The sequence below is a fragment of the Sminthopsis crassicaudata genome, chromosome 3, assembly GCF_048593235.1.
Source record: "Sminthopsis crassicaudata isolate SCR6 chromosome 3, ASM4859323v1, whole genome shotgun sequence".
In the NCBI taxonomy this organism is placed as follows: Eukaryota; Metazoa; Chordata; class Mammalia; order Dasyuromorphia; family Dasyuridae; genus Sminthopsis; species Sminthopsis crassicaudata.
In genome coordinates, this window is record NC_133619.1 from 73,730,992 (window position 1) to 73,752,008 (window position 21,017).

Consider the following 21,017-nt stretch of genomic DNA (forward strand, 5'->3'; position numbering starts at 1 on the left):
AACAAGGCTGTAAGCCTGAATGTAAATACAAAGAACTATCACTGTCTGCAGCATTCTTACAATTTAGGAAGTAAGAGAAGATGAAGATTTTTATTGCTAATCATAATACAAAATCATATAAAATTAATGTTCTGATAGGAAGCCATAAGAATAAGGTAACAATGACTTCACCTCTACATCTGTAAAATGAAGAGTTGTACTGAATGAAACTTTGAGTTTCTTTCCTGTTTCAAATCTATGAAATTATTGGCTTTTAGATTCTTTGTTCTTTCTTTGTTGTGTTTAGATTATATGGTGAATCTGACCCTGGCTCTATGAATTATATTAACCATTGTAGAGATTCCTGATTACCATATAAGTTCCAAATAACTTGTTTACATAATAGTTAGTAGTTGAGCTGGGCTTAGAAGGAAGACATACTCTTGAAAAGTAATATGAAAAGCTAATATTTTGTAGAATAGAAACTTTTGCAAATTCTCTATACATTTATTCAGGAATCTCACAATAACCAATTAAGAATTATTATTCCCCTTTTACAGATGAGTAAGATGAGGCCCAGACAGGTTCAGTGACTTTATCATAAATAGCAGGGTTTCATCCCATATCTTCCTGATCTTATCTAGTATACCACAAGTGACAGGACAAGGGAAAATGTGCATGCAGAAAAATGAGGGGGCCTATTTGGGGGTCTAGTTTGCCTAAAGAAAAATGAGTATTTGAAGTAAATTAGTATGGGATTAATTTGGGAAAGTTAATATATATTGTTACTGTGAGTTCAGAATCTCTTGAAAGTCATACTTCAAACTTGGTATTTTGGAGAATGATTTTATATATAAATGGCAGAAATAGAAATGTTGCAGGGAAGAAGAAGCAGATTTTCATTTTGTTTTTTAATGAGGGGGAAGAGATTATGATGAGTTTGATTTTGGATATGGGGCATTTGAAGTGGCAACTGTACACCAATATAAAAATATGTAGTATGCATCTAGGTAGTATATTGAATAGAGTGACTACATTCATAAATATATGAGTTCAAATACTGCCTCATAAGTGGACAGGAGTTTCATCATTTGGTAAATGAAGATAATATGTTAATAATAGAATAGTTATGAAGATCTAGTATAAAATATGTATATATGTATGTTTCTGTATATACAGATACACACATATGCATACACATATTATATATATATAATATATGTAGTATTTCAAAAAACTTATAGCCATATAAATGTTAGTTATTATTGTTGTTATTGCTATTGCTGCTGTTATAATCCATAAATTTGGTTCTGGGGACACCTTCAGGAGAACTTGAATTCAAATCCAACTTCAGATACTACTGTGTGTAACCCTGAGCAAATTACTTAATCCCACTTACCTCCTCCAAAATAAATACAGTTCTGGAGTTTAGGAGGGAGAATGATAGTTGCTAATGAGACAGATTTAAAGATTATTGAATGATAAGGTTTCAGATCTGAAAGATATTAGAGATCACACAATTTGATTTTCTAGTTTTAACTAAAAGAAACTGAGAACAAGAGGCCAAATGAATTGTTTATGGTCACATAGCAAGTTAAAGAAAAAGCTAGAACTAGAATTGCTTCCCAGTCCATGTGTTTCTTATGGTACTACATGTACCATGTTGCATCTCCTAGTGAACATCTTATGATAGAAGTAAAATGTGGGTTTCTTTTTCTGAGAAGTGACAGCTAAAATCATAGGAATGGATGAATCTGCTCAAGAAAGGAGTAAAATGAAAAAAGAGATGCAAGAACATCATAGGTACTGCCTAAATTTAGGGGATTGGTGAATGAACAATAATCAAAGAAATAGCCCAGGAAGTGAGATAGGTAGAGACTTATGGGATTGTAGCTTCAAGGACAGATGGTAGAAGAATGGCTGAGGAAATGATGGTGAACAGTCAAAGAAGGTTCAATTTGGTGTCTAGAAGGACATTGGTGACTAATGGCAGCACTTTCAATGGAGCAATGATGACAAGGAGTGTGGTACCTACATACAACTTCAAAATGCTCTTTCCAGAAATTCAAAAATGAATAAAAGAGAGCCATGGGAAGGTTTCTGGAGATGCCAAAAAGATAGAGGAAATAACTTTTTTCAAATAGCAGATACCTAAGAATGGAAACCAAAAAGGAAGGAATCAGTGGAAAGGGAAAGAGTGAAGACATGCAGGAGAAATAAAATGACTGTTCAAGCAAAGATAACTCTAAGGGAGAGAATAGAATAAAGGGAGTGTTGGCAAGAAGAGCCAACTCCTCTTGGGACAGGAGTAAATGAAGGGAAAAAAAAACCTACAAGGCTATTCAAAAATGTCATGGAATGGGGAAGTGGAATTGGGAGCTCCTATTAAAGAGCTATACTTTTCTCATGGGGAAGCCAGTTCAAAAAAAAAGGTGGGAATGATGTTGTGAACCTGATGAAACTGAAAGCTGAAAAGAGATGAGTCAGAAAAGGAAAAATATCAGGAAGCAGCCAGAGCTTACATGAGATTAGATCTCATGAATCATTTAATCAATTAATTAAGGTTAATTTATTTGAGAGACTTCCCCCTCCCACCTCCAATCAACCCAAAGAATAGACATCTAGAATCAAGAAATGGTGAGAAATCAATAGGTCTATGGATTAATGAAAAGCCCCAAAATAAAAACTATCATCAAAGGGATGGAGAGATTCAAGAATAAGGTGTTATTGAATTGGCTAACCATGGGGTCAAGTCTGAATGTTTGGCTTGTGAATACAGAAGTGTTAGAATAGGAGAATAAACAAGAATTGAGAGCTTAGAGTTCTCATAAAAACAAAGAGACTGCTTTGTAGGATAAAAGGCTTGACAAAGATGAAAAATATATTACTATAGTTAGAGATAGATATTTCAGATTTTAAAATCTTGGTAAGAAAGTAGCTTAAATAATAGTGAAATTTATGTTATCATTATCTAGAAAAGGGGTGGAAATAGAGTGATATGGAATTTAATAAACTAAGGAAATAAAGAACTCTGAGGCTTTGTTGTTTGAATGGTCAGAGAGATAGGTGTTAGAGACACTTGAGATAATGGTAGGTAGCTAGTTAGAGCACTGAGTGCAGTGAATTGTTCTATGAAAAGAAAAATGGAAAGGATATTTTAATTGGATTGCTTAATTTCATGGAGTAAAAAATGTTCAGGGTTGGTGGTGGAGAATTGAAAAGCACTTAGTTGAGGGAAGCAATGCATATAAGAGGAGACATGATCATGCTGACTCTGAACATTTTCCTTTATAATAGAATGTAAATGCCTTGAGGGATGGGACTATATTATTTGAAATTGCAATCTCCAAGGACCTAACACAGAATGTGTATTTGCAGAATGAATAATAAAGAGAAAAACTACATGCAAAGTAGTTAAATACAAAGAGGTGATGAGGGAGTACATCTTTGGCCAATGGAAAGCCAGTGAATTAGAATACCTGGTGTAAAGAAATGAGAAAAAAGCAGTTTGGATGGATAGTGAAGTGGAGAGTGAAGAGTGATCAGTTGTGGATGAAGTTGGGAAGGATAGATTGGGGTCAAGTTGTAAAAGCTTATGAGTCAAACATAAAAAGTTTATATTTTATCCTAGAAGTAATAATAGGAATATTTTGCCTTTAGGACTGAACTGAGAATCCTTTGCAATTGATAGAAGATCTGAGACTGTTCTCCAATGGGCTCAGGATTAATTCCATACTGAAACTCATTAAATACTTGATAAAAATAATCAATAGATTAGTTGAAAAAGGTTTAGTTCTAGTTCTGTCACTAATTAGCTGTTTGATCAGAGGCAAATTATTTTCCTTCTCTGAGTTTCACTTTGTCAACTCTTAAAACAAGAAGGTTGAACTACATTTTCCATAAAATCCTGAGAGCTTAGATCTAAATTAATAAAAAAAAAAGTGACATTCTGCTCTCCAACAAGAAAAAGAACATAGTACAAACATTTTGAATTTTCACAATGTCATAATTACTGTGTGCCTCAGAGATATTTCAAAAAATTAATTATGACAATATTATATGTCATACCAATCTGCAAAATTAGTATTCCATATTATTATTACTACATTAAATTCAACCAGTTACTTACAGTTAAATGCAATTTTGGTACACTATAAGCCAATACGAGTGTTGGTATTTTACAGTTCATAATTATATTTTTCTATCTGAAACAGCTGGTAGAATTTTTTTCCACAAGGAAAGCCAGTTTAGTAATGAGATCCCTGCCCTCAGAATCCCGCAATAATCATATAGTAATAGAAAGAAACAGAAAGGGTCTTACCAAGTTAAGCTAGTAAAGAAGCAAGGCTGGGATGTCCTCTTCTTAGAGGGCCAGTAAGATGATCTGGATTTCTACAAAGAAAGAGATAAAAATGTTAAAGATTTCTTCTAAGTATTTTATACAAGGCACATTTTAATAAGAGAGAAAAAAACAAGAGAAAATAAATGTACTCAGGCAAATAGTAAAAAGGGAATGAAAAGAGACACTTTTAAAATTGCAATTCCTCTATTTAGGAAATGTGACTAAAAACTAATGAAATTAATGAAAAGTTTTATAAGGCACCTGAAGCCAAAGCCATAGTGTAGCAGGAGTATCTTACATGCTATTATTCCTTTTTTTTATCCTGCTACTTAAAAAGTTCCATTAGTCAACCATTTAGGTGAAAAAACTGAAATGATACTTTGGATTATGTCAAGAAATTAACACAAAGCACCACCTTTTCCTTTGGTGTTTTTGTAAGCAAGCTTTGTCAATCATTACACTACATATAATCATTACAAGAAGATAATTTTATAATGCTAAACAATTAGCTGGAACGTTCAAATGTTCATTCAAAATACTCTAAACGACTAAATCAACTGAATTTTAACTCTACTCTTTTTTTTATTTAGAATTTTTTCCCACAGTATATATACATGAGTAAATTTTTTTATAATATTATCCCTTGTATTCATTTTTCCAAATTATCCCCCCCTCCCTCCACTCCCTCCCCCCGATGACAGGCAATCCCATACATTTTACATGTGTTACAATATAACCTATATACAATATATGTGTGTAAATACCATTGTTGTTGCACATTAAGTATTAGATTCCAAAGGTATAAGTAACCTGGGTAGATAGACAGTAGTGCTAACAATTTACATTCACTTCCCAGTGTTCCTTCTCTGGGTGTAGTTATTTCTGTCCATCATTGATCAACTGGGAGTGTAACTCTACTCTTAAATGTGATTTACAAACTAAATGATCTTGGTAGAAAAATAATCTCCTAATTTTGGCATTCCAGGTTGTATCTTCTTTTTTTTTTTATTTTTCTTTTCTTTTTCACTTAATAGTACTTTATTTTTCCCAGTTACATGTAAAGATAGTTTTCAATATTTATTTTTGTAAGATTTTGAGTTCCAAATATTTATCCCTCTCTCCATCTTTTCCCTTCCCACTCCATAAGGCAACAAAGAATCTATTATGGGTTATATATGTACAATCATGGTTAATATATTTTCACATCCACATATCTTCTTAAGCTTATTTCATACTACTACACTTTATGTGCTCTGGGTTCAAGTTTAGCCAGACTTTTATTCATCCTGTATTTTTATCCTAGCCTCTTCTATCTCCATGCCTTTGTCCCTGCCACTCCCATGCTTATAGTATATTACTTCTCCATCTTTATTGAAATTCTTCCCTTTTTTCAAGGCTTAACTCAAAAACAAACTCCTTTAAGAATAATTCCCTAAAATGTTTAGACCTGCTCCAAAGTAGGTGATCTCTCTGTCCTTCAGTTTCTTAGAGAATTACACTTGGTTTTTGTTATGCCTCAGTTTCCCTGGTGACAACCTCTTCTTACTGGCCATTAGAACTGAGATAATTAAGGCTGCCGAGCTCTGGCCACTCTCACATTCCAAAGAGTCATAAAACTCCAGATGGCTTATCTCAAATGCTTGGACATCTCCTGGGCCCAGACTTCCTATCTCCTAGCTTCTTCACTCCCAACTTATCAGAATTTATCATCTTCCTTCTTCACCCCCAACCCGTATGAATTAAAAAGTTATGGTCTTTCCTGGAATTTCCACTCTACCAGTGCTCTGCCCTCCCTCCCCTCCTTGTCTTTGTTTCCCTGATTGCTGAAGCCCTATAAAAGTCTCTGGAATTACCCACTCATTGCTGGCCACTTTGAGAGGAGTTCCATCCAAGCCAGTTGGCTAATATAGCTTCACTAATCCAACTTTCCACACTATTAAAATATTAAAATCCTCTAATCTCTGTCTTGCCTCAGTTTCTCCAGCATTACAGTTTTTACCTCTGAATTTAATACATACTCTCTTTTATGTACCCCATTTGTTCATTAGCTACTAAATGTCATATCTATCTTTGTATTCCCAATGTTTATACAGAATTCCACATGTAGAAGATACTTAATAAATGCTTTTTGAATTGAATTCTTTGGACATGGTCTCTATTGGAATAGTCAGATCTCATTGTAGTCTGTGTCTTATGATTATGTTATGCTTTCATTTTAAGGATTTAGTAGACTCATGAGTATTATTCCTTTGTTCAGACAGTTTAGACAATTTGAGAAAGGCCCTGGAAATATCTTAAACACATATTATTAAGTCTAATGTGCGCCTTCAACCCCATGATTATGGTAGAAGTTGACTATATTATCCTCACAAAACCATTGGTTTATTCCTTGGCTTATTCAGAATTTGCCTTTTGGTCTCTCTTCACCCCTCCTGGAAAGTGAACATAAACTAATGGAATAGTAAGAGTAGAAAGAAATCTTACAGATCATCTTGTTTTATAGATGCCTAGAGAACCAGGGCTACTAGGGGCACAGGAGAGAAAAAAGGGGGACAGGAATGCTCATCTTCCTGAGTTCAAATCTGGCCTTGGACACTTACTTAACCGTGGCCAAGTCACTTCATCCTCTTTGCTTCTATTCTTCATGTGTAAAATGGGCTGAAGAAGGAATAGCAAACTACTCTAATCTTTGCCAAGAAAACCCCAAATGGGGTCACATGACTGAAAGGATAGAACCATAGCAACAAAAGGCCCAGTTGGAAAGGAAGTTATTTGTTCAATGTCACATGCTGGTAAGGGATTTAGCCTGGATTTGAACACAACTTTTCTGTTTCCAAGTTTGGTGTTCTTTCTACTATATGATCCAGAATTTTTCTTTTTGGAAGAGTCAGCAACTTTAAACTTCTCTATCCATTATATATGGTCTTTGAAGGATCATTACAAAATAAAACTTTTATTCTAATTCCATGGTTCTGAATAACTCTCCTTCTCTAACTTGGTTTTAGCGTTTGAGCTTACTCCTAAAATTTCACTTAATTAGATTTTACCATTTTTTCTTTTTTTTCCATAATAAAATAATCAACAATCCTCTAACTTGTACTTTTCAACAATTGTAGACAGAAATGAGATCCTATGAGTAGGAAACGTATTGTCTAAAACAAACACTATAATATATTTAATTACATATTATTTCGATGTCATTGTGACAGCTTGCTTACTTAATTGACAATGCCTTTCAGCCTTTGCTCCTATGATTTATGCTTTAGAAATATTATATCAAGGAGAATGTACTTTAAAAACATGATTGTCTAATAAAGAGCAAGTGATTGGTCAGTCTTATAAGCTCTCTTTTCCAAAAACTAATATTTTACCTAATATAATAATTAATTGGATGAAATAAGTGCTACCCAATGGCAGTTCTCACCCAGGTTGTATTGATTTTACCACACCACGGGATGCAATGGAATTTTTAAACAACCTAATTAAGTTTTCTCTGGCTTTTTGGATTGATCAACATAGTGGACACAACTAAACCTATTAAATATCTAACATTTTAAAAGACCCCCTGAGAGTACTGTTTTCCCTCCCAATTTTAAAAAAAATGTTTTGAGTTTTAAATTCTATCTTTCCCTCTTTCTCTTTTCTCTTTCCTGAAATGGTAATCAGATATAGGTCATAGATATGTAATTATATGAAACATTTCTATATTAGTCATTTTTGTACAGGAAGACAAATGAAAAAATGAAAAAGTGAAAAATGACTATAGAGAGCTTTGATTTCTTTGTCTGAAAATTGTCTGTTCATTTCCTTAGACTTTCATATCCTTTGATATCAGTTGGGAAATGACTTGTATTTTTTTTTTATAAATTTGATTCAGTTCTATATATTTTTGAAAGATGAGACTTTTATTAGAGGTACTTGTTGCACTTCCCCCACCCAAGTTTTCTGCTTTCTTTATAATTTTGATTGAATTGGTTTTATTTGTGTGAAAACTTTAAAATTTTATATGACCAAAATTATCTCTTTTACATTTTAGAATGTTCTCTATATCTTCTTTGGTCCTAAATTCTTCCTAAATCAGGCAAAAAAAACAACAACAACAAAAAAAAAAAAACAAAAAACTATTCCATGATCTCTTAATTCACTTACAGTATCATTACTTATATGTAAATCGTGTACCCATTTTTATCTTATTTCAGTATGTAGTGTGAGATATTGGTCTATACTAGTTCCCACCATACTGTTTTCCAATTTTTTCCAGCAGTTTTTGTGAAATAATGAGTTTTTTTGAAAACCCAGATCTTTGTATTTATCATATACTAGATTATTATTGTCATTTACTATAATGTAAACCACTAATGATCCATCACTCTGTTTCTTAGTATTAGATTAATAATTACTACTTTATATAGAAGCTTGAGATCTGCTATAGCTAAACTATCTTCTTTGAATTTTTTCACTGATTCTTAAAGAATCTTGATTCATTTTAGTAACCTATCTTTAATTGGTTACAATTTAATACAAATTTACAAAAAAAAGAAATATCATTAAAATTTTTTTGGATTATTGCAACTCAGAAGATAACATTGGTTGGAGTAATATATCTTCAAGAAGAAAAAACAGAAATGAACAGTATGCCTAAGTTATCTCTTTATTACAACTAACCATTGTTTTATATATATATATATATATATATATATATATATATATATATATATATATATATATATATATATATATATATATATATATATAATACACACACAGACACACACACCAGTTTAAAGTAATGATGTTGATAATCCTAACACCTTAACCAATTTAGGCTGATAGTGGTGTTACTTCCCCCCTCCCTCCAAAATCCAACTGCTTCATTCCCTTTCTAACAAGGAATATATTATTTGACCTGTAATAAATCTGATTCTATTTTGTACCTATATGATAATATTCTGTATTGCATTTTTGAAGAGTAAAAATGGAATCACATTTTTTATTCCCCTCAGTTAGCAGGGTCATGGTCACAGTACACCTCAATAAATATTTGTTAATTGAATAACTGTAAGGAAAAATAGCTATAATAAATCATTTCTTATTTTTTCCTCACCATTTCCCTACATGTACTATTTTCTTCTTTTTGGAATGTAAGCTCCTTAAGACAGGGACTGTTTTAGTTTTTTATAAAATTTGTATTGTCAGCCCTTAGCACAGTGCCTGATATAGAAGAACTAAGCAAATGTTTTTATCAATATTTTATTCATTCATTCTGTCAATTCTTCATTAAGTCAAAATTTTTTTTATATTGAGTTTCATCTTTGATTCTTGGTAAATGTGAATGTGTTGTGCACATACATTCATTGAAGTTGGTAAAACTGATCAAATAATAGAACTAAAATAGAAATATCATTATCTAAATTTAAAAAAATATATAATTTTCTATTACTTTCCCAGCTTTAAAAAGTTATTTTATATTAATTGGGGATTAAATAGGCTCTCCAATTACTGCATGCTTCAGCATTTGTTCCCATTTCAAGCAGGGAATTTACTGAATAAACCTAGAAAGAGAAATTGGGCATCTGTGGTTTCATATCTTAATTTAGTCCCCAAAATAACACCCGATTTCTCTGTTTTTTCAGACAAAGCAAAAGCAAAGATAGATATATTTTTTTAAAATAAGCAGGAAAATTATATTTTGACAAAAGGTTTCCTAAACAATGAAGCAACATCAATACTCTAAACATATTTGCATAAAATGACTTAGCATCCATATTCTTTTTTTTTTACTTTTTTATTTTTAAAACATGCATGATTAATTTTTCAACATTGACCCTTGCACAGCTTTGTGTTTCAGATTTTCCCCTCCTCCCCACCCTCTCTCCTAGATGGCAAGCAATCCAATATATGCTATATATGTTAAAATATATGTTAAATCCAACATGTGTAAACATATTTACACAATTCTCTTGCTGCATAAGAAAAATCAGATTAAAAGGAAAGTAAACGAGTAAAAAAAAAACAAAATGCAAGAAAATAACAACAAAAAGGAGTGAGAATGTTATTTTGTGATCCACATTCAATTCCCACAGTTCTCTCTTTGGGTGTAGATGGCTCTTTTTGTCATAAGATCATTGGAACTTGTATCAATCATCTCATTTTGGAAAAATTCACATTCATCAGAATTGATCGTCATACATTATTGATATTGAACAATGATCTCCTGGTTCTGCTCACTTCACTTAGCATCAGTTCATGTAAGTCTCTTGGACTCTGAAATCATCCTCTCTGAAATCATCCTGTTGATCATTTCTTAGAGAACAATAATATTTTGTAACATTCATACACCATAACTTATTCAGCCATTTCCCAGTTGATGGGCATCCACTCAGTTTCCAGTTTCTTGCCACTACGAAAAGGGCTGCCACAAACATTTTTGCACATGTGGGTCTCTTTCCTTCCTTTAATATATTTTTAGCTTATAGACCTAATAGAAACATTGCTGGATCAAAAGGTATGCACAGTTTGATAACTTTTTGAAATAATTCCAAATTGCTCAGCAGAATGGCTGGATCCATTTACAGTTCCACCAGCAAAGTAGTGTCCCAGTTTTCCCACATACTTTCCAACATTTGTCAGTATCTTTTTCTGTCATCTTAGCCAATCTGAGAGATGTGTAGTAGTACCTCAGAGTTGTCTTAATTTGCATATCTCTGATCACTAGTGATAAAGCCCTATTTCTCAGGAGGCATTTAAAAAGTAATTCAAATGAAAGGGTATTTTTGACCTCTAAGGAAAGATAAATGGTCAAAAAACAATCTGACATAAATGATTTATTGAAAATAGCCACTCTTAGAGGAAATCATAGTATTCAGAAAAAATTCCCAATACATCCCTTCATTCTCTGAATGTAGGAGTCTTAAATTATGAGTTATTATCAATAAATGTCTGCTTTATAATCCTATTTAATATTCCTATATAACCAATATCACATAAAATTTTCTTGGACAAAAAGGGGTCACAAGCGGAAAAAGTTTAAGAAGCTTTACCTTGATTCCAATTGATCAATGATGGACAGAATCAGCTACACCCAGAAAAGGAACACTGGGAAATGAGTGTAAACTGTGAGCATTTCTTTTTGTTTTTCTTCCCAGATTATTTTTAGCTTCCGAATACAATTCTTCCTTTGCAACAACAACAACAACAAAATTCGGTTCTGCACATATATATTGTACCTAGGATATACTATAAGATATTTAATATGTGTGGGAATGCCTGCCATCTAGGGGACGGGGTGGAGGGTAGGAGGGGAAAAATTTGGAACAGAAGGGAGTACAAGGGATAATGTAAAAAAAATTATCTATGCATATGTACTGTCAAAAAATGTTATAGTTATAAAATTAATAAAAAAAAAAGCTTTACCTTGTAAGATGATTAAATTGCTATTGCCAAAATATGTCACAACATGGTGACTACAGTACTCAGCCAGGTGCACCAGACAGACTCTTTTACTACTAGATAGCTTCTCACCCTAAGAAGCTAAGGCTTCTACTCTTGTCCTAAAAAAGCTGTGCAAGGGTCAATGTTGAAAAATTAATCATGCATGTTTTAAAAATAAAAAAGTAAAAAAAAAAGAATATGGATGCTAAGTCATTTTATGCAAATATGTTTAGAGTATTGATGTTGCTTCATTGTTTAGGAAACCTTTTGTCAAAATATAATTTTCCTGCTTATTTAAAAAAAATATATCTATCTTTGCTTTTGCTTTGTCTGAAAAAACAGAGAAATCGGGTGTTATTTTGGGGAATAAATTAAGATATGAAACCACAGATGCCCAATTTCTCTCTCTAGGTTTGTTCAGTAAATTCCCTGCTTGAAATGGGAACAAATGTTGATATAAAATTCACCTGACAATACTATAAGAATGGATCTCACCAAACTACCTTTGAAATCTAATCCCAGAAAGGCTCCCTCCTAGGATAAAGGAGCCCATTGTTTTAGCAAATGAATTTTAACAACAAACTCTTGCTTCATTCGGGTGCTACACATAACATGTTTATAGAGTTAAGCTTTCTTAAATGTGTTCTACCACTTTGTCAGGGGACCCCCAACTGAAATGTTTCAAGTAGCTGGAATCCTGGGTTTTGCTTCTGAGAGCTAATCTTAATTGATTAATTACAATCACTGTTCTATTCAGTTTGGTCTCAAATTCACAAGGGCTCCTTTGTAGCATATCCCTACTATCATCAAATAGAGGGTATGATTCAGTGTGCTTATGTCCATAATCACAGCATTTCTGCTACTGGGGAATGAATTACTAATATTGTTGGGAAAATATCCATTATCCAGCCAATCTTTGAAGTAGCAGGATGGCTGCCAGTGCACATTCATTTACTCTAACGTGTTACTGAATGACTTCCATCTCTCTATGACATTTTCATTTCAGCAGTTGTTACCACTACCCATTTGTGGCCAAGAAAAAAAAAACATAGAAAACTAAAGCTCTTTTTTATTTATTAATCTATTCCTTCTGTCATTTATTTATGTTTTTATTATGAAACAATCCAGATCAAAATCTTTTTTCCCCTTTCATGAGACTTTTTTGAAAAAAACAATATTTCTTTTAAAAAGAATTCTGACTTGGCCAGAAAATTATTTGAAATATATTTTAAAATATTTGAATGGACAATGGCTAGAATGCAAAACCAACCAAACAGACTTTATAGAATTCTTATTGATTCTAAGGTATTATGTTAGGTGTCAGAGATACAAAGACAAAACAACAACAATCTAAACCAGAGCAATAATGCCCTTTCTTTGTCTTCAAGAAACTTCTATTCTAGGTAAGTAAATATAGAGCATTTATAGCTTAACACAAAATGATTTGAGGAAGAGATGATCCCTAACAATAACTAAGGATGATGGGTCTACATACATGGCACCTTGATAAGATTGAAGGAAGTAGCTTGAATTGAAGAAGTATAAACCATCTTGTGCATCCATGAAATAAATATTCCCACTGAAGCTCCAATTAGATGATAAGAGGTCTTGGTTATCATGGACAACAAAGGTGATTCATGAGAAACATTAATTAAATTCCTCAGTGAAGAGGCATGGGTATGAAAGATGGAAAATCTTGCCAGAGGAATTAGAAACAGGTCAATGAGGAATATAGGTTAGGGAGGGGAAAGAAATATATGAAAATTGGAAAAATAGAAAAGAGTTAGAAAATGATTGATTAGTTTTCAGAAGTCCCAAAGAACATACATTTGTTACTACAGGTAACAAATCATTCACTAGAGATCTTTGAATGGGATTGGAATGATAGAATTAGATTTAAACTTTAGAAAAATCATTTTGGCACTTGGCTGGAGAAGAGAAAATTTTAGTCAATTAGAAATTAGAAACAAAAAAGTCTAATCAATTAGAAAGCTATTATAATAGTATAGACATATAGGTGATGAAAGTCAGAATCAGGGAGAAGGCTGTTGTAAGTGGAGAGAAGAAGATACATATGAAGGATGTTGTGAAAATAGAAATCACAAGATTTTTTAGGTAAGAGAGCAAGGAGTCAAGATTGAGTTTGAGAGCCTAGATGACTGACAAAATGGTAATATCCTGGGTAATGATGTGGAAGTTCATAAGAGGAAAAGGTCTGGGTGAAAGACAATGCTGAGCTGTCTCATTAAGTTAAGCTTACTTAGTGGAAGTTTTATGTCTACCTCTTCCAAAGGAAATCAATATTGGTTAAGTCCTAATTAGATGGTTTAAACTTGGAGTCTAAAAGTTTATATGGTCAAACTCCTCCATTTCAAGGAAATAACCCTAATTCTAAGAAAACTGAATTACAAAGACCAGGGCCAAGAAGGTAATTATCAGAGCTAGTATTTGAATACATGTTTTGTGACTCCAAATTTTGAGTTCTTAGAAAAGGCTCTTACTTTCTCCTACTACATCAGTTTTCTCCACAAAAAGAGCATTAATTACACCAATGGATTCAAACTCTCACATATAGTCTACACGAAGGCCCACAAAACTTTCATGTATAACACAAACTAGATTAAAATATAACTGACAAATTTTTAACAACATAAGTAAAAATATCATACAACAAAATAAATGTTAATTTGTTATTTTCTAAGTCATTATGCAAGAGACCTGGTTCTATCTGAGCTTTACACCAATGAATTATACTACTTATGGTATAGATTTGTTGTGAAGAAAATACTTTTAAAAATGAGTTGTTATAATATTTCAGAGTGATATCTAATAATTACATTATAGGTTATAATAATATTCAGACATAGGTTCTGAAAACCCTGGATAAGCCAATGCAGCATCTCTCCTCTTAACACATGCTGATTCTTTTTGGTTTCATAAGTAGGAGCAAAATAAATTGTTAATGTAGAAATTGGCATTGCCACTCCGTGAACATGTGGCAGCAGACAGTAAGTGCCCAGGTGCCAGTAACTCTGTATTCCCTTAAACTGCTCAGCTTTCATCTATTTAAAAATCAGGATAAGTCTAGGGCCAGCTTTGGGAAGCTGGGAGTTTAGAGGAAATGTGGTACTACTTACCTGACAGCCATCTGCTGTTTTGTTTCCATTTTTTTATATTAAGCATTAGTATTAGTGCTTATACATTAACAAAATAAATGTGATGCAGTTTTGAAATCTTATATTAAACAATATCCCATAGATGCTCCAGACAACCTACACACCAGGGCCAGATTGATTTTTCTAAAATAATGCACTGATTCTATCACTGCTAATAAAAATAAAATAACATAACATAAAATAAGATCGCCACCTTTCAATGGCCTCCATTTAATTCTCTATAATCTGGCCCTGTGCTAATCTTTTCTTTCAACCATTGTCCTTGGTATATTTAGTAAGTGGAAAGCAAATTAGAATTGGAAATCAGAGTATCCAAGTCCATTCTATAACTTGCTAGTTGTGTGATCTTGTGTAACTCTTGGAATTTCAGTTTCTTTACCTTAAAAATAGGAAGATAATACTTGTATTATTTACTCTCCAAGAAAGTTATGAGGAAAAATACTTCATAGATCTTAAAATACTTTAATATATAATATATACACATATATATAATATATATAAAATACTTAAAATAAAATAAGAACAATTATTTGGGAACTAGAAAAAATACCTCATAATTTCTGAAGATCATTGGAGTTCAATAATCCCCCATAAATTGATTATTAAGAGGTTTGCTGTAAGCAAAATCAACTGGCAGAGTACTATACAAGGAATAGGCATTCAATGAATATGCATTGATTTGATTTATTTTATCTGGTACTTTCCAAATAGATTATGAACTCCTTTAGTATAGAGACATTTGTGTAGTTATTTGCATTCTCCCAAAGTATTTATAAATTATACATAGGTATTCAATCAAATTTTAATGGACTTGATAATTTGGTGAATTTCTCTGCCTCTGATTTGTAAGACAAAAAACCTTTGTGCTTGTAACATTTTATCAAAACCAGTTGTCAAAATTTGCAAAATCTACCCAAAATCTTTCCACCATCCAGGCAAACACCCGCTCATATATTATACCTGTGGCAATGACATACTTAATCCCACAGAAAGCATATATGGTAAGTCACAGGAAAGTAAATAGAAGCAAGAAGACAATAGACAGAATACCTGTCAAAAGGTAAGTGAAAAATAACATTAAAAGGCATCCCAAATAAGATTCACTGCAAGGACCAATCTTGATTTCTGAAAAGAGCTGATGAAAATCAGTTTTCCTCTTCTAGATAGTAGGTTTTTGATGATGCTTTATCACAATGGCATATTTGAAGTGGGGAAAGTTTATGAGGGAAATAACTGCCATGTAAAAAAGAAATATAAATGAAACTTTAAAAAGAAAAAAATCCAAATACAAGGTTGCCTAGAGTGATGATGACTATTTCTTTTCTAAAATGAATATTATTTGATTTTCCTTGTACAGCATGATAAATGTGGAATTATGTTTAGAAAAAAGTAGAGAACTATTCAAAAATGTATCTTATCATAAAGCATTCAATTCATTGTAAAGGAATTTATTTTTATAATCAATAAGATAGTCCTTTCACTTATTTCTAATTGTAAAAAAAGCCACACCAATACCTGTATTGTTTTCAATCTATAATTGCAAATAACATGAATTTCTTTCCAGAAAAAGAATTAGCTTCAACTTCTGTCATCAGGTCTTATGTTGAAGGGAAGATTACATTTTAGCCCAGAAGACAACATCTATTTTGCAACTCCTTTCATCTTCAGTGAAATTCAGGATTCTCCATTCAACAAGAAAATAGTAACAATCCATTCTTTAAAATCAGTAACAGGGAAAGTAGGGCAAACATTTCCTATGTCAGGGAGGAAAAGAGCTGAATGAATCCAGTATTTGAGTAGAACTGCTTATACTGTCATTTTCTTTGTTCTTCTACTCCCTAAGACAACCGCTGAAAGAAGATGATGATAGGTAAGGTAGGTGCAACCCTGTATTTTTCTTTAAAATAAATTTATGCTCCCAATCCAAAGCCCCTCATCTCTTTCATGAGTTCTGCACTTCCTGCATCTTCAACTTCCTGTTTGACATTTCTACATGGATATCCCAAAGTAGATAAAAAGTCAATTCTTCTTTTTCTCTAAATATACTTCTCCTAAAGAATTCACATGTTCTTTTGTAGTGACAAGGAACTGTAAAATTAGTGGATGCCCATCAGTTGGTGAATGGCTGCATAAAAGTTATGGTATATGAATGTAATGGAATATTGTTTTATAAGAAATGATGAGTAGGCTGATTTCAGAAAACCCTGGAAAGACTTACATGAATGGATGCTAAATGAAATAGGTAGAATAAAAGAACATTGTACACAGCAACAAGAAGATTATGAGATGATCAATTGTGATGGATTTGGCTGTTTTCAACAATGAAATGATATAAGGAAATTTCAATAGACTTGTGTTGGAAAGAGCCATCTGCATGCAGAGAGAGGACTATGGAGACTGAATGTGGATTGCAGCATTTTATTTGCACCTTCATTTTTGTTTGTTTGTTTGCTGTTTTTTTCTTTCTCCTTTTCCCCACTTTTGATCTGATTTTCCTTGTGCAGCATGATAAATGAGGAAATATGTTTAGGAAAATTGTACATGTTTAATCTATTGTGGGTTACTTGCTTTTTAGGGGAGGGGGAAGGAGAGGAAGGAAGGAAAAATATGGAAGACAAAATTTTGCAAGGTTAAATGTTGAAAACTATCTTTGCTTGTAGTTTGTAAAATAAAAGGCTATTATTATAAAAAAATAAATACACTTCTTCTGACTTTCTTATTTCTACTGTGGACAACCACATTCTTCTCCTTACCCAAGTTTGCAACCAGTATTCTCACTTCCTGACCCACATATTCATTCCATAGCCAATTACTTAATTTTGTTTATTTTACTTCCTCAATTTATCTTTCATTGCTTCCCTTCCAAATGCTCATATATCAACATCTAAAGCTCTTTCCATCTCTAAATCTAGCATCTTATTATTAAAAATGTAGTCTTCCCTTTCATTAGCCCTGAATGTCTGACAATTGCTTTAGTTTCATTTCCTATTCTTGCCTCCTTTTCCCTAAACTGAAAAGGGTCTTACAAATAATAATATTCTAATTATTTTACAGATGAAAGAACAGCAAACCAAAAGGTTGTAATAACATGTTGAGGTTACAGAGAAGAGATGGGTTACGAGGCTAAATCCAGAAGAGAAGAGTAAGAAAGAAGAAGTTTAATAGGCACCCACATTAGACTTTTTCCAATGCCCAGATGTTAGTAACTTCTGTTCCAAGTTTACCCAAAAGGAAGTGTCCAGGGGCAGAAAATACTACACACAGAGGCAAGCCAAGACTTTGACAATGAAACTTTCAAAAGATTTTTGAAAGGAAGACAAAAAGGGTTTGTGGCTTTTTAAAATTTTTCTTCAGTTAACTTTCTCAGTTCTCCATAAGTAACTTTCTGACCATCAAAGCCTCCTCAAATGCTTTCCATTTGTTGGCATATACTCACAAAACACTTAAGGATGGAGGAAAAATTCAATATAGACAAAATATGAGAAGAAGGAGTCAAATGTAACCTGATTAGAACAGGACTTGGATAGGAGTTTTGTTTCATTTTAGTCCTTAGACTGAACTAAGTACCCTCAATCCACTGTTTCTTTAGTGAGGTATATAGAGGTGAACCTATATGAGATATCTGAAGCCAATTCATCCACCTCCCCCCCCCCCTTCATTTTACAAATGAGAATTTTGATGTCCAGAGAGATATAGGTAAAGATGCTTACCCAATGTCACTCAGGTAATAGGTACTAATGTGCTTTCTGATTCCAAATTAACATTTCTTTTATACTCTTTTAAAAGTTGCAAAATGTTAAAATTCCATAAGTATCTCCTCATCAAATTAAGATTTTTCTAAAGACACAGAATCTTGCTTAAAATCTCTTTATTCTTAATCTGGTCTCCAATAAACGAAAATAATCTTTCTAATATATTTTTAACAACTTTTTTTTGTCTCAGAAAATATAGCCTTCAGTTTTTCTTTTGAATTCTTTTACAATCTGACTTTCTTATCAGCTTTCCTATCCACTACTCTCCTTCATATACTCTTCCACCTAAAATGGTCTGCTTTCTATTTCTTAAACTTAGGAGTCCACCTCTATGTCTTTGTTCAAATTAGAACAGGAATTCACTGTTTCTTCAGCTCTGCCTTTTAAAATTCCCCATATAGAACTTCCTCCTAATATAGAATTAGAAACAATATGTAGGGAGAAACTCTGCCTGATCCCCCTATTTGCTCATATGTGTTCCTTCTTCTTCAATATACATTTCTGTATATTTATATGCACATGTTTCTACATACTGTTGAAGACAATAATAATGTGAGTTTCTTGAGAAAAGAAATTACTTGTCACTTTTTTTTTATTATAGTGCTTTGATTATAGCAGATGGGAAAAAATCTACTATAAAAATGCATGTTTGATTGGATTGAATTCCTGCTTCATTTCTTAAAACTCCTTCAGCAGGTGTTGTTCAGAATCATCATTATCCATAATGAGGTTATAGGTTTAAACTTGGTTGTGCTATATACAATTCTCCTTCTGTTTTCCCCTTCCTTAGTCATTTAAAAATAGTTAAAAATCAATAGTAAGATAGGAGTCAGGGAGGGTCTTTAAGGCAAAAGGACATCATAAAAGTACAACATGAAACCCATAGGAGGTGGCTGTGGGAATAAGGGGAGAGACTGCCAGCTAATTGTTGCTAGTTGATTACATATGATTCATTCATCTGATTTCTGGTTATATACATGAAGATCTCCAGTATGACATGGTTGAATCATTTATTCTCTATTGCTATTCCCTCTCCCCTAAATGATACTTGGAATTCTGCTGCTGCTACTTAAAATAGCAAAAATTTATATAAAATTTAAAAATTAATAAAGCACTTCATGTATATTATCTCATATGTCATACCCTAGGGACATCTTGGACAAATCATTTAGTAAAAAGGCTACAGAATGATAAGTCTAAAATGTTATTGGAGCATGAGACTGAGACATGTCTCTTAGATTACAATAACATCAATGTTTAGCCACAAAATATTAGAGCAAATTCAACAAAAGAACACATAATTCTTTAAAAAAACTATTAATGTTTTCTATCACTTAGATTTCTCCCTATATTCTTCCTCTCCTCCCAGAGAGATATCCTTTATAATAGTAATATTTTTCAAAAGAGAAAGAAGAAAAATTAGCAGCACTTATAAATACTTCTGGGGGAGAACCATTTAATTTTATATATTATAAACTAATATTTACCACCACCCCTTCATAGAAGTGATGAGGGGGACTTTCTTGTATTTCTTTTTTGAGATCAAGAATAATATTTGCAATTTTATAATATTCATTTTCAATCCTTTTGATGTTGTTCTTTCAATTTATTGTTTTAATTATGTACTTTTTTTTGGCTCTATGACTTGTCCTTTCATCCATCCATGCCATCTTTCCATGTTTCTCTCTATTTATTATATTTATAATTTCCTATAGAACACTTATATTCCATTATAGGGGATCATGGAAATCTAATGTAAAGGTCTAATCTGTAATTTCATCATCTGAATATATCTCTTTAGCTTATTTATCATTCAGATGCCTTTCTTAAGTCCTTTGGACATACCATGTCTTTAACATCATGGCAATGCTAGTAAAAACCTCATTTTGTAATGAATCCAAACTCACCTGCTGTTTCCCATCTGTCTACCTGCCACAGCATGCATGGATTATGTTGAGACGCTTTTTGGCTATGACAAACTGACTGAGCAGAAGACAGACTTCTAAGGTCAGTATGGACATTGGAATTGTAGTTGTAGTTTAAAGATCCTAATCCATTCATGTACTTTTACCCAGATTATATAGCTATCTGATGTGGACTGTCCAAGATGCTATGCCCAAGGCAGGACTTTATGAGAAAAATCTGTGTTAATGAGTAGTTATTTCAAGCTATGATTGTCTGATGGCATATTGTAAAATGAAATTTTGATGAACCCACTTACATCAAGATCCTTAAACTGGAGTCCATGCACGAATACACATTTGTGCACATGTATATGTGTATATATATATGTATATATATGTGTGTGTGTGTGCATGTTTATATATGTATATAGAT

The 21,017-nt window shown here is 32.5% G+C and overlaps 1 protein-coding gene across 37 annotated transcripts in view; it reads right to left on the reverse strand.

Annotated features, from left to right (window-relative positions):
- Window positions 1–21,017, reverse strand: part of MAP2 (microtubule associated protein 2) — a 352,478-nt gene that overhangs the window by 123,013 nt on the left and 208,448 nt on the right. For all 37 annotated transcript variants that reach the window (XM_074298861.1, XM_074298858.1, XM_074298859.1 and 34 more), the window contains one exon: window positions 4,301–4,371. The gene's annotated coding sequence lies outside the window, so the exon portion shown is untranslated. The remainder of the gene's footprint in view (window positions 1–4,300; window positions 4,372–21,017) is intronic.